Below are 13,785 nucleotides of genomic sequence, written 5' to 3'. Positions count from 1 at the left end.
ATAATCGTGTCGTATATTAAAGCGGACCATAAAAGCGTTAAGGGTGAAGGCGCGAGACGGGAGGGAAAAAAAATGATGAAAGTAGTTAGTATCGCTACATTTGCGGTCGGGAGGATGACTGATCATAAAAGTCTAGTGCCGGGCTGCGCAAAAAGTTACATCAGGATACGTGCGAGAGTAAAATTTTCTAACGCGGAAAAATGGCGTCGCGACCGATTCTCGCGTCGGCCACGGGCGATTTAAATTCACTCACCGAAAGTAGCATTTTCATTTTCAGCCAGGTCGTTCGCGTGAGTAATTTATATTTTTACGTTCCATTGTGGGTAAAGCCCTCCCTCCCCCCCCCCAATTTATTCTTTTTACACGAATATACCTGCATTGTAAACTGCGGAAAAGCGCACAAAGCGCAAAGAACTATTGTGCGCGTTATTAAGACAAGTCCGGTATATCGTGTACTAAATTTTCTATGATGAATAACAATCCAATTATTGGCTTGAGTTGCGATAGTGATAATGATGATAATACGATATCGATTTTCACTGCTATCAATTACAATTTATTGGGTGTACAGCGCGAGTAATATGGATATAATATGCCTGCAGCTGTACACATGCGAGTATAATATAATGATCGATCGGAAACACGTAACAAGCAACGGTAGTATTTGCGCGAAAAATGAATTTCATATTCTGAGACTCGTTCTCTTCAGCATTATCGCTTCTGGGAGAGCTGTCGCGACAACTTAACCGCGTTATATGAGATGACGAAAGCATTAAAGTTTTTACGGCGCGTTCATAAAATAAACCGTCTATTTTAAAATATGACGAATACAGTCTTATTGGATTTATTTAACATGCTATTTTGTGCCGTTGCTAAGCACGCGCGACAGGTTCGCGAGAAATAAAAGTGATACCTTACAGTTGTAACTTAACATTACAAGCTCTCGACACGTTTGATGTCAAGTACCTCGCGAACGTGTCAACACGACGGTTGTTAGTTATCCCTTATTTGTCTACGGTCGCGAAATTACTCCGAGCGCAAATTAGTATCCATTTCCGTTTAAACAGAAGGGTCGCTTAATTGATTTAATTGCAAGCATTCCACGTGACCCGCGCACGCGCGCTCGCGCACCAGTGCCCGGTATGTAACAACGCGACAATTATTCATTATTTCGGCGTTAGTTACTGCTGCCGAATCGTTTATGGTCGCGTAATTACTCCGGGCGTAAATTAATATCCGCGCATCCGTCGGATTAAGCGCGGATGGCACGATTAATAGACGTCGTTGCGCAACTGGCGCAGCCAGCTCGTATCCTTGAGGATGCACAAACCTTCAGTCGCTCCCGCGATTGTTGTTGATTAATTATTACCAGCGCACGGCAATCGCCGGCGCGCAATTACTCCAACCGACTCGGAGAATTGACATTGAATCAGTGTCGCTTTGTTAACTCACCGTTACTCTCGCGCTCGCTTCATATCGGGGCGTCTATATTAACCGATTCCCGCCGTCGCGTCGTCGCCGCGCTGCGAAAGATTCGATCGGATGAAAAAGTTTTGCGTGCAGCCGCCTATCTCCACGCGCGTTATCTATCACGCGAATAAAAGCTGCAGCCGATGATACGTCAACCTCGCGAATCATTATTATCCATCATATCGGAACGAAAGATTCAGCTGATATTACGTCGAATCCATCTATCATTATCATCTATCAAGCGGCAAGAATTCAGCTGTCGTTGTATGTATGGGACGCGAGGGCGAGAGGGAAGAAGAAAAAGGGACGGCTGGTGACAGGAACGGATAGAATAGATAAATATCGGGTGACTCATTATGTAGGGCTATCCAGATATAAGTGTCGTTCGTTAGGCCTAATTGCCCTGTCGGAGTAATTAAACTCCAGTTCTTGGGCGTGTCACGCTGGAGCTTTTTGGTTTATTTCTCAAAAATGTTATTTCGTTGCCGCCCGGCATCCTAATGACATGAACGCGGAGAAACGACAAGAGTCGTCCCTCGCAGAGGCATTTAATTTGTGCGTCGAAATCGTACTGGTCCCTCGATTTTTCCGTGCGCGTTCCTAAATGGTTCTTATATTTCCAAGTTAATTATCTGTATGTTAGTTTCACGTAATCTGTGATTTTTCTCTTTCGCGTCTTTATACTTTTCTTAACAATAATTACACCTGCTGGTTCAAAATGTTTTTATACTTTTCTCTAAACTAAACTAATTGTTTTCGCAACTGATCGATAATAACGGTTCAGTTTCGAGCATAAATTTTCTATGCAATTCGCAATTCATATTCGCGGCTATACATTGCGTTACGCATAATGTGGTGCCCTATATACAATATTATAGCATCACATTCATCAGGTCATTGACGTAACCATACTCCTCAACTGCAGTGACTAATTGTAAACGGAACTACCGTGTACAATAGTCGTTTTCCAGTTGATTGGAGAACTAGATCACCACGATAGAGTGCTTCGTGCCTCGTCGAGTCTTTTATGTCACGATTCTATCTCGGTTTTGATGGGAAATCAAACAAGTCGTTGGCAAATTATGCGCTACACATATGCGACACGTGTTGTTTGTCTTCAGAGATGATAGAGATATAAGCGAGCCGTTCATGAAATGTTAAATTGATGAAATGAAAAGAAAATATCGCTCCCTTACTCCGAAAATAACACAAATAAAAAAGAACGTGATTTTCGGATTATTATGAATGGTGAGTTAGATAAACACCGCTTTATCAACGATAAAAAATTAACTGATTTAATTTCATTAAAAATCCTTACAATCACCATTAAAAAAAGAATAATTTTTATGGATTGTAAAAAAATAACAAAAATGGAGACATTTTATCGTGGTAAAAATATGTATATATTCTTTTTTACCGATATTATTTATTAGTTATTGAAAATAAATTATCAATAAATTAAATTACGCCCGAAGTCGAATAAATTAATGTATTCGGTTATCTGAAGAAAACACAAATATAAAGAATAAAAATGATAATAAAATTCTTTTTTTAGCTTATACTTTATTATTGTAGTTTTTCTTCGACATACAATTAGCGACTTGTTATTTGAAATTATTTTATGTAATCTTGCAAAAACACAAATATGTTTTCCAAAACGAACAATTTATTTGACAATTTTTTAATGTACATAATCCTTACGATTTTAACACGAGAATATCTTAATATATTTCATAACGAATTTGCTGATTAGTACTAATTAGTTATTTTACGAAGAACTTCTGGATCCCGCAGAAACTTTTTGCGAAGATCAATAAGTCCTCTCCGACAGGCACTAAGTATATTCAATGAATTCGTCGTACAACATGAGAGATTAGCCTTATTTTATGGTATATTAGGGCAGGTTTCCCCGTAGATGCGAAAATTATGCTGAAGAAATGAGAACAATTTCGCGCAGCACAATTTATTTCCTTTTTCAACCAGAATTCGATGGTTCTAGCATTACCTTTTATTATAGAATTAAAAGAAGTTATTGCCCAGGAAGAAACTATCGCGCAAATCATGTCCACACCGCGCAATCCGTGCTAAACATCCCGGATATCTGCTGGAGCCGTTTCATCGATACTGCAATTTCCTGTTGCTGAGTATCGTGCGTTGCCGATCGTAATATTATGCACGTGTTTCCCCTCCGCCCGGGATGTTCTCCTCATCGTCATATGGACCAGTCTTACAGTATACGGGATATATCCATGGTTACAATTAAATTGAGCTCACTCGATGAAGCGTAACTCACGTTTATGATAGTTTCGCGTGATTCGATTCCATGCACCTACCTACCTGTGATCGATTGTAGTCCGAAGTCGGATATCTAAATCTATCTATCCCGCGGATTCCCTTCATGCATTCCATGATAGTGGCGGATTCGCGAGAATCGTCGCCGTTATGTTGCACGCCGAACATCCCGCTCGATTATACTCGTGCTTCATCGACATAACGCAATCGCGTCGCGATCGTTTCCTAATTAATTTGCGAACCGTAGCACGGAACATCGTATAACGGCACTCCAACATCGAGTTCGACGCGATTTCAGACACGATAGCGATGATTTCATGGGCTCGTCAACGACGTCGCTCGTTGTTTGCAGGCGTTAGCACGAGCTGTATAACGGAATTCAATTCAGGATAGATCTCTGATCTCCGAATTAATTCCAAGTACCAAAGAGGACGTTTAGACATATCTTTCCGTTTTACATCTTTCCGTCGGAGACACAGAGATATTCTCCAATATTGTTGAAATATTTAGGAAGTACATTCAAAGTTAATCGATTATGAGTTTACACTAAAGCATGAGCACAGAATAACGTGATAAAATATTTCATGCATAGGAATTTTCATGAAATGGTCTGACCTAAAATAGAAGTGGATTTTTGATCCTCTCAATGACGCGATAACTATTTTGTTCATATAGTTTCGGAGAGCTAATTTTAGTTATAATAATTATTTCTGCAAAACATAACTTTGAGTATGGTGGGAGAGAAAGAGAGAGAGGCGGGGAGAGGGAGAGAGAGAGAGAATTGAACTATCGATAATTCAAGTTACCTGTCTGTATTGTATGAGAACAGTTTTCCAAACAACAAACGTTCTAATACGAGAAACAGAAAGCATAGAATGTGTAAGCATCATTTGTGTGCATCCGGTTGAACCGGTGGTGCGGGATTAAAACATCGAATTTTCGGGCCGTATCTTAGGCGCCCACGAGCAAAGTCAATAAGGCCCATGGGACAATGGCCACGATTCAATATAGTGGATAGGGGTATCGCACCGGGAACGTAAAAATCGAACATTTAGGACCGTCGCGTTGCCCTCCTTCGGATAAGCGACGATCGTCGCCGCGCGTTCGTTGTTGCTTGAATAATGCATGGCCATGCATACGCTCGAGAGGGCGACCGATAGGATTAAAGCGACATCGCCGGGGTGGGGCGAAGGACGCAGAGGGTCCACGCAGAGAGGGGCCTGCGTGGCCCCTCTTTGCGAATCGAGTATCGCATCTGTACAACGCGGCGTGATATCCGGATGCGTCGCGATCCCGGAGCTCGTGTACTTCACGTTGCTTGTTCCTGTTTCGTCGTAGTCGTCCTCGTCCTTCGTCCTCGTCCCTATCGGTCGTCTTCGTCGTCTTGGGACTCGCGCGCGCCGCCCACGCAGCGTGTTGAGCCCCAGTCTTATGTTATGCTAATAACGCCGACGGCGGGGAACATCGGGGTTCGATACTGACTGAGCCCGGGATAAGATAACCCGAATCCCCCGACGCGGCGGTCCTCCCGACCGTTTGGACCCCTCCTGATAATTAAGGTACATCCGTATCTCGCGCAACCGCGGTATGGCCATCTCTCTGTTAATCCTATTTTCTTTTTCCTATTCCTTTTTTCTTCCTTTTTTCCTTCTGCTTCCTGCATTTACTCGCTCGCGAGAAACTCCGCAGCGACGACGACAGCGTTTCGCCGAATCCCCGCGGATTACTGTCGCGAAATGAGAGTCGAAGCATTAAGCCTGGCGATATCTTAATTGAGGCGGCCGGTTTCTCGGCGGTTGGTGTCTCGCCGTGGACAGACCAGAGAAAGAATGTAACGTCCCGGCTTCACGTCTCCCGTGTTAATTAGAGGACTACGATTACAGCCGTTTTTGCCGAGAAAAAACGTTACTGCGTAGTTTGGGGAGATACGAAGGGAATACTGCTGATTAGCGGTTGCCGGACACTGTTACACGTATAATCGTATTATATTTATTCGATTTTGCTCTGACGGTAGATCGCATATTTTGAAAATAATTATGGTAACACGATAATACATACAATAATAATAATATAATAATTCTGTGACAATTAAAATGATATGATAATTATACGATATGATATTTAACAAGTATTTTTAAAACAGTTGCTGGCAACATAAATTAAGCGTTTATATTTTCATTTAATACGTATTAATATGTCACGTAATTAGAATTGAAACCGAAATTTATTCCCTAATGTTTATTTATTTGTTGAATTTTGATATATTTTTAACAATGTCACGTAGAAATTAATATTTATATGTATATATGTATCAGAACATGGATGTATCTAGGGATGGATGAGGTTTAGAGGGTTAAAATCCTTCTCAAAATTTTTCTTTTTTTAATTACAGAAAAGTATAACTTTTTATAGTAAACTATTTTTTATTCTGAGAAGTTTTTCGTTGTCACGCGAAATATAGCTATTTTCGTTCTCGTTACGATATGTAAATAATTTTTGTAACTTCCATTATTAAATCTTTGATAGAGTATTAGATATATAAAAAGAAAATTTTTGAAAAGTTTTTGAGCCGATAAACAGAATATACGCTGAATATTAATAACTTACACATTGCGTTTTGAATAACTGCATTTTGCCTATATTATTCTTAGAAAGAAATAAAATTAATAAAATCTATAATATCATATTTTTTTCTATTCAAAATCAGAAATGAGAAGAAGACACGTAAACTAAACTCTAAAATATTCAAAAAGCAATTCATTAAAACAACAAGAAATGCTGTTTATTTGATAACAGAAACTCAGAAAAAGTTCTGCATATATACATCAGAATTATTTTATATATATTTACACACAAAAAACGAGTGACATATCCTTTGTGTTTGTAAGTGAGTGTATTATTTAATATGTCGCTCATAGCGGTAAATTAAGAACATTTTTGTGAAATGAACTGCTCACTTTTCATCCACACTTCTTTTCACGCAAACGATCATCTACGGAAAGTCAGCAATGTATCGAAGCAAATAATAGTACTCTCTGTTATCCACCTCCCTATCCATTCTCCACGTGTAGCATTGGACGCGGTGGAGTCTGAAGGGGTTACAGGATGCAATATCGGTGCAATATTGCTCGAATATATAAGAGCATCGTCTGTATGGTGGCGGCGCCCGCCGAAACGACGGAGCGCGATACCGCAAACTGTTTCTATAACTCACTATGAGAAAGGAAGATAGCAGGGATACTATTCTCCTTATACCGAAAGGTTCATCGCGACGCGCGACGGTGCGTCTTGCTACCGAGGTTGTTAACCCTGTAAAGAATCAAGTCCAATCGATAGTAGACTGAAAAAAATTACTAAATCTTAATATACTATATTTTTTTAATAACACTAACAATAAGTACACATTTTCTCTTACATTAAATAAATATTTATTCAGTAAAAAATGATAATTAAATAAAATTAATGATTTTTGTATCAAACAATTATATTTATATTTAATAAATAGAGTTGAACTTGTTAAAATTATTTAAACAAATATTGATTAAAATTTAGTATCTTTTTTTCAATTGTACGAACATTAAAGTATCGGACAGATTATATATGCACATTATTTTTAATCTAGAGAAAAACACAATTTATACATAATTGTATTATTATAACTCTATTATTTCGCGTTTTATTTTAATTCTGATAAAAGCAAATGAGTGGTAAAAAGGAAAATCGGAAATGTTTCAACCATTGAGATCAAAAACACACATGTATATTTTTATTATAATGAAATTTATTATGAAGGCAAAATATATGCAGTTGTCTTTGAAAAACGAATTTATAAAATTCTCTCTAGAAAAAGAAATATACATAGAATAATTCTATATTAAAGTAATTTGCAACATGATCATATTTTCAAGTACGTTTCATTAACGTTATTTTAACTATCGTTTCATTTAAAGTGTAAAATTCAAATTAATTAAAAACTTTTCCAATATATGTCAAACTAATTAAAGTCACATTGCCTTTTATTACAAAAATAGATTTCATTTTCTATGAATGTTATCCATGGTAGGAATGTTATTCATCTACAACGAGCGATATACATCAGAGCAACGAATAATGATCAATCGTTCGAATCTCTGTAAAGCGGGTGTGTCAACGCGGTCCCTGGATTAATATCGTATCCTTTAACAACACCGGCCGCGAGTTCGACGTCGCCCACGTCGCACACGCGGCAGATGGAGCATAGAATCGAGCGAAGCACAAGTCCCCCGTCCCGCTCCTTTCTCCGTCATCGGACGATGTCTCCTCGAGGAGACTCTTTGTGCGCGCGTGCATGTGTATAGCCTGGCATTCCCATCGATTGCATAATATCGCCGTCTTTCCGGTAAATAGAATGTCGGAAGCGAACGGCTACCACCCCCGATTCCCCGCCTGGTCGTAACGGTTCTCGGCAGAGCCCCAGCACCGCGAACGTTAACCGCGAATTTATTCCCGGCGCGGCACACGGCGCGTTACAGAGTGCGCCCGGCCGAAAAAGAAAATCGATTTCGGGTCGTGCCCGTGCGTATTGAAAATTCATCCAACGAACGACGGAGACCGGCGGTGGTCGCTTCTGTCGCTGCCAAGTCAGCGCCCTATCCGTTGTAATTGCGTCGGTTAGCCCGATTACACGAGCGGAGTGGAGGTGACCGGTTCGCTGATTTCACGCCGACGATTTGTGCGATCGTATATATATAGCGATGCGTCAATCGATCGATAGGGCACGCAGGGATCGATATAGGGAGAGCTTTACCGCGTTTTTTTTTTTTTTCCCCCCGAGACATTTCCTCGATCGATTGCGATCGTGACGATCATCGTAATTCGTTGCGCGCGGAGCCTGTGCTATATACGTTCGATCGGAACAAATTTCGGCTAGCTGGTTTCCATCAGGCGAGGATAGCACGGTGGTGCAAATGCGTGACCGCGATCGACCGCTGTGCTTTGTCGTTTTACGCGCGTTTATCACTTACGTTACCGGCGCGAATCGCATATTTTCTCAACGCGAACGCTCCATCGGCGGATCAAGCGGAACGTTTATGTTTCCCGAGAGAAACGGCTTGGCGATTGTGTTTTCATTAGTGGCTGGTATAATGTTATTAACCGAACTTGGGGTGTTCTCTTTGCTTTTAAGTACGTCTTTTTGTTTCACTTGCTCTCCTTAGTCGATCGAGTCGTTATAATGATGGTATAATATAATATTAGCGAGAAACTCTCTTTCTCTCTCTCTTCCCCCTCCCCTTTCTCCGAGCTCTACGGCGCAATAGCGAAATGTTTCATAATTGGTTTTAATATAATTATGTGGGAAAAAATATTATTAAAATACGGATCGACGTTATGTATTTATCAAATTAATATTAATATTTAATTTGCATATTTGCATATAATCATTGCTCATGCAGGTATAACAACAATGATGAATGTAACACTTTACAGTTTTGCATGGAGAGTTACTGTATTTTCTGATATTTTTAAATATCATGATTGATTTTATGATTGTACAACATGTATTTAATAACAACGCAGGAGCTCTTGATCGAATCTAAATATGATGGTGCAAATGAAAAATAATGCTTTCAACGAGCTGTTGCTTGTTGTTAGCCGGAGTACGTGTCTAATCAAAGGATGGTCGAAAACATTCCATCCACTTTTTAAATAGCGACCGAATTTGCACCATGCCGCTATGTTTAACTAACCCGAAACCTCAAATTACCATCTGGCTTGCTGGCCGTCCTCATGAACTCGTGCGAACCATCAAGTCGCCGACATATGCCTGCAATCACGAATTGTCCACCGACGCGTGCACTTCTGCATGCACGCATTCTGCCTCACTCTGTCGCACTTTAGTGTTCGCGGGTGCACGCTGAGCGAATTTGCGGTTGATAGTGCGGTCAGGTCTTCCCCAACAGTTTCGAGAATAGAAAATTTCGTTGTGCGTTACGCACCAGGGAAACTAATAAAAAATAAATGCGTATTTCGTAAATATCTTAAATACTAAAGGTAGACGTAGAGTTTGTATAACGTAGTTTGTATGTTTTACTTGATTTTGAATAATTTGTGCTGTATGCGATGTAAAGTTTACTTTACTATATGAGAGTCGAATTTCCCTAAGTGAACGGTAGTAACTTAAGATATAATGTTTACAAGAATACGAGAGAGAGAGAGAGAGAGAGTGCAGACAGCACACTCTCTTTATCTATAAAATATATAGGAGACGTAAAATTAAATATGTGAAACGACAGAATATATGTAAATGGTTATTAAAAACATTTTAAAAACATTTTAATTATGAACAAGTAATCGCCACAGTGATAAATATATAGCTGGCTATTCCGAGAATCATCGAGAATTATCTTGATTAAACCAAAATGCTCGCAATTATAATCGTTCATAAATTGATGTAAGATGTAAGCACATTTCTGCAGTTTATGTATACATAACACGTTATATAAATATTTGATATAATTCTGTTGTTTCGAGAGAGATGAAATAAGTATATAAAATACAAAATTTTCTCTTTTTTTTAAGGGAAAGAAAAAAGAATGTAAATGATACGTCTCTCTTTTTAAGTAGAAAAATTACACTGGCTGTTGCCGATTTCGCGGGCTATCGTGAATTGCCAACGTCTCGCAGAGGGAGCCCTCAAATTAAGCTGGGCTTAAGTCGTAATCTTACATTAGAACCGTGACTATTTCCTGCCTATCAGTGTACCCGACGAACTGCCGCTTGTACGTTATAAATCATCTTTTCCCCTGCTCGTGTCGTGACAATTCACCGTCGGCTCAGTGAGCGAGAACCGTACACGAGAATCATTTTATTGCCGCGTGTATTTTATCGAAAATTTCTATATTTCGTCGCACACCGCGACGAGGTTGTTGAAATCAGGCTTATCATCATAAATACAGGAATACCCGTGAAAAGCGCGACAATCTCCACTGCCACGCGCGGCCACGGCGGCGTAACATTAATCTACGTCGCTGATGATAGGATATGACACGCCTCCGAGTGTACTAATGCTTCTTACGGAGCTTTCAGGAAAAGGGACGAAGAAAAGGAAAATTTGAAAAACTTTTCTAAAAATAGTCCCGACACGCTCCACGCTCGTCGAGTCCGCGAGCACTATCGACTCACGGGGATTCGACACGTTGCGTTTATTAATTAACCCTTTCGATGTGTTTTACGCTCCGAAGCGTAACGGTTCCGAGGGTTGTCCGGATTTTTCAAACTTTTCTGATTAAAAGTAAAGAAGAAACTTTTCTCAATCTACTTCCTTAAGAAATTGATACTTTGAATTCTTGACTAAAATAGGTTAAAGCTACATACGCCCAATTTTCGTTAGTACGAATTTCACGATTAAAATTACAAAGAAATTCTCTCTATACGCTTATATGTATATTTGCTTTTTGTTGGATTAGTATATATTATGTAATTAACTAATAACGCAAATATGTACTTTCAATTAAATTGTATGATTATTGATTATTTAATGAATAGATTAATTATTTCCTTTTTTCAATATTAACAATAAATGCTTCAAACAAATTAATTAAGTTGCGATTTAAAATTATAAATAAACATTATTATTGTTATTATACATTATTTTTTCTTAAAATAAAAGTAAAATTTTCTAATTGTGCAAAGTGTAAAATTGAATTTTTAAAAGTAAAGAGTATTGATACAATGTTACATTATTATTATAAAAAATGAATAAATTTACATATCTATTTACACAATATATAAGGAATTACTTTTTAATTACTTTGTTTCTAATCACACACAAACTGTCTTGTTCTTTTTTGTTTTAAGAATATATTAACTTTATGTCTAATTAAATGAACAATGCGTATTGTTGAGTTAATATTCCCATTGGATTACCCAGCCTGGCATTAAAATCAATTTAACGCTGGCGATTTTTAAATGGTACTGAGTGGAAAGCCGATAAGCAGTCCGCTTTCTCTCCTCCTTATCGCACAAAAAGCACCGATCCGAAGAGTATCGGTACTTATCGGTCGTTAATTCCCATCAAGCGCACCCTCAGTGAGAGGGCCCCTCATCATTTCATCGCGTGGCAGAACTTTCGGTCACAAGGATCTATATCGAGCCCTTTTTCCGCGGATCGCTTTAGCTCGTGTACCGTGAACGGTATCGCAGTAGAATGAATTAATTCCGATGACTCTTGACGGCTCACGCAATCGAAATCCCACTATTTCCTCTCGCAAGCCCCGTCCGCAAGCGACTCTCCGTCTGACAGACGCGTTTATCGGGAGACGGATGCGCGCATTTCCAGTGGCAGGCATTCGCGGTCACCGAGGTGTGCGGAATGCGCGTGTGGGCGTCCAACGCGACCGCTGCCGGAGGTAGGGGTTGGAGACTTACCGATGCGGTGATTGATAACGTTATCGATCATTGTGCCCCGAAGCTTGGACGCGTCCGCGTCGACGGATACCACCGGCGCGGGCGTAACGCCGTATGGGGAGAGGACACTCCTCTCGAGGGTGACAAGACGCACGACGAAGCGTAGCACAGGACGACTCGCCCTCGTCGAGGGGGATGCTTGACTCTGGAGTGAGGGAAGCGAGTGGCGAGAGTGTGTGGGAGGCGGCGGTAGTGGAGTATAAAAGACGTCCGTGGCAAAAACTGTGAAGCGCTCTGTAGAATTTTCAATAAGGCGGGGTCGTCGGAAGAAGAAGATTAATGCAATGCCGCCGGGGGACCTTAGGAGACGACAGCGACATGACTGTCAAAAGAACATCCCTGGAGGCAGAGTCCATTCGCTCTCTTGCAGCAGCACAACCCTCTCCGTTTTCACTCTCTCTTTCTCTCTCCCGTTTTCTTCTTTTCTCATGCTCTTGTTGGCCTTCTGTCTTTCCTTCTGTTTTCTGCCTCTTCGCTTCTTCGCCAACCCCGATTCTCTTTGCCCTCCTCCTCCTCCTCCTCCTCTTTTTCCTCTTATTCACCTCGTTGTTCTCCCTCTTTACCTTTCCTCTGTCTTTCGACTAAACCTTGTCCACTGATAATCGCTGTGTGCATGCAGGTGCACTCGTGTCTTCGGGCCAACCAAGTGAAATAATTCAGAAAGGCAAAAAAATCCGTACGACAGCGCCGGGCACTCGCCTCCGACCTCGACTTCGATCAGAACTTCGGCGACCTCTTACGCGAATCTCAAAGCCCGAGTCAATCAGTAAGCACGCCAAGTCAAGCCAACCCTCCAACCTCTGGGGTGAATCCCGAGACAAACTGCGCTGTCTAGCCAGCAGCGTTCGATCAATCACGAACGGGTCGTCTACAGCATTAAGCTGACGTGCGTATTCATATACGCACGCACCCACATCACTGGGGAACACGCAACGAGCACCATCGAGTGGTATGCTTGACGATGCGAGGAAAAGATTGACTGACACTCCCGGGTGAAATCGCGCCGAAGAAAAGAGAGAGGCGGATATTTATTCACTATTATGGCGAGACTCGATTCAAACTCGGTAAGAGTTTTGAATTGCGAATTCACTTTTTAACTCTGCACTATTCGTGTTGTACATTTTAAATTTTATTACAACGCTTTGTGACCAATTTTGCAAAATTGATGTTTACATTTAGAGAACAATTTGTCGTCGAATACAATCGGTCAGATGCATGCGCGTGATTAGTTATCCTGTCAGAGATATTTGGCAGCATATATTTTTCTTAACCAATCCAAAGCGCCACAAACTGAAACGTGATCTCGGTTGTCTGCATTTAACGAAGATTTATTTAAACGCTAGCTATCATATACGCGCGCGAACACAATTACAACGTAAATCCCGATTCGATGCGCGTCGCGCATTTTAATGTAATATATGTACGTTTCATTTGGGGAAGATCGCAGGGATATTATATCGTGCAAAATATCTCGTAACACGAAAATGATCATGTTCGTTTAAATATTTATCGTAATTTCTTCTATCATATGAAGATGTGCTTACAAAATCATCAAAATACCTCATGTCTACTAATTTT

The sequence above is a fragment of the Cyphomyrmex costatus genome, unplaced genomic scaffold (assembly GCF_001594065.2).
Source record: "Cyphomyrmex costatus isolate MS0001 unplaced genomic scaffold, Ccosl1.0 scaffold189, whole genome shotgun sequence".
Taxonomy (NCBI): Eukaryota; Metazoa; Arthropoda; class Insecta; order Hymenoptera; family Formicidae; genus Cyphomyrmex; species Cyphomyrmex costatus.
This window is presented reverse-complemented; position numbering follows the sequence as displayed.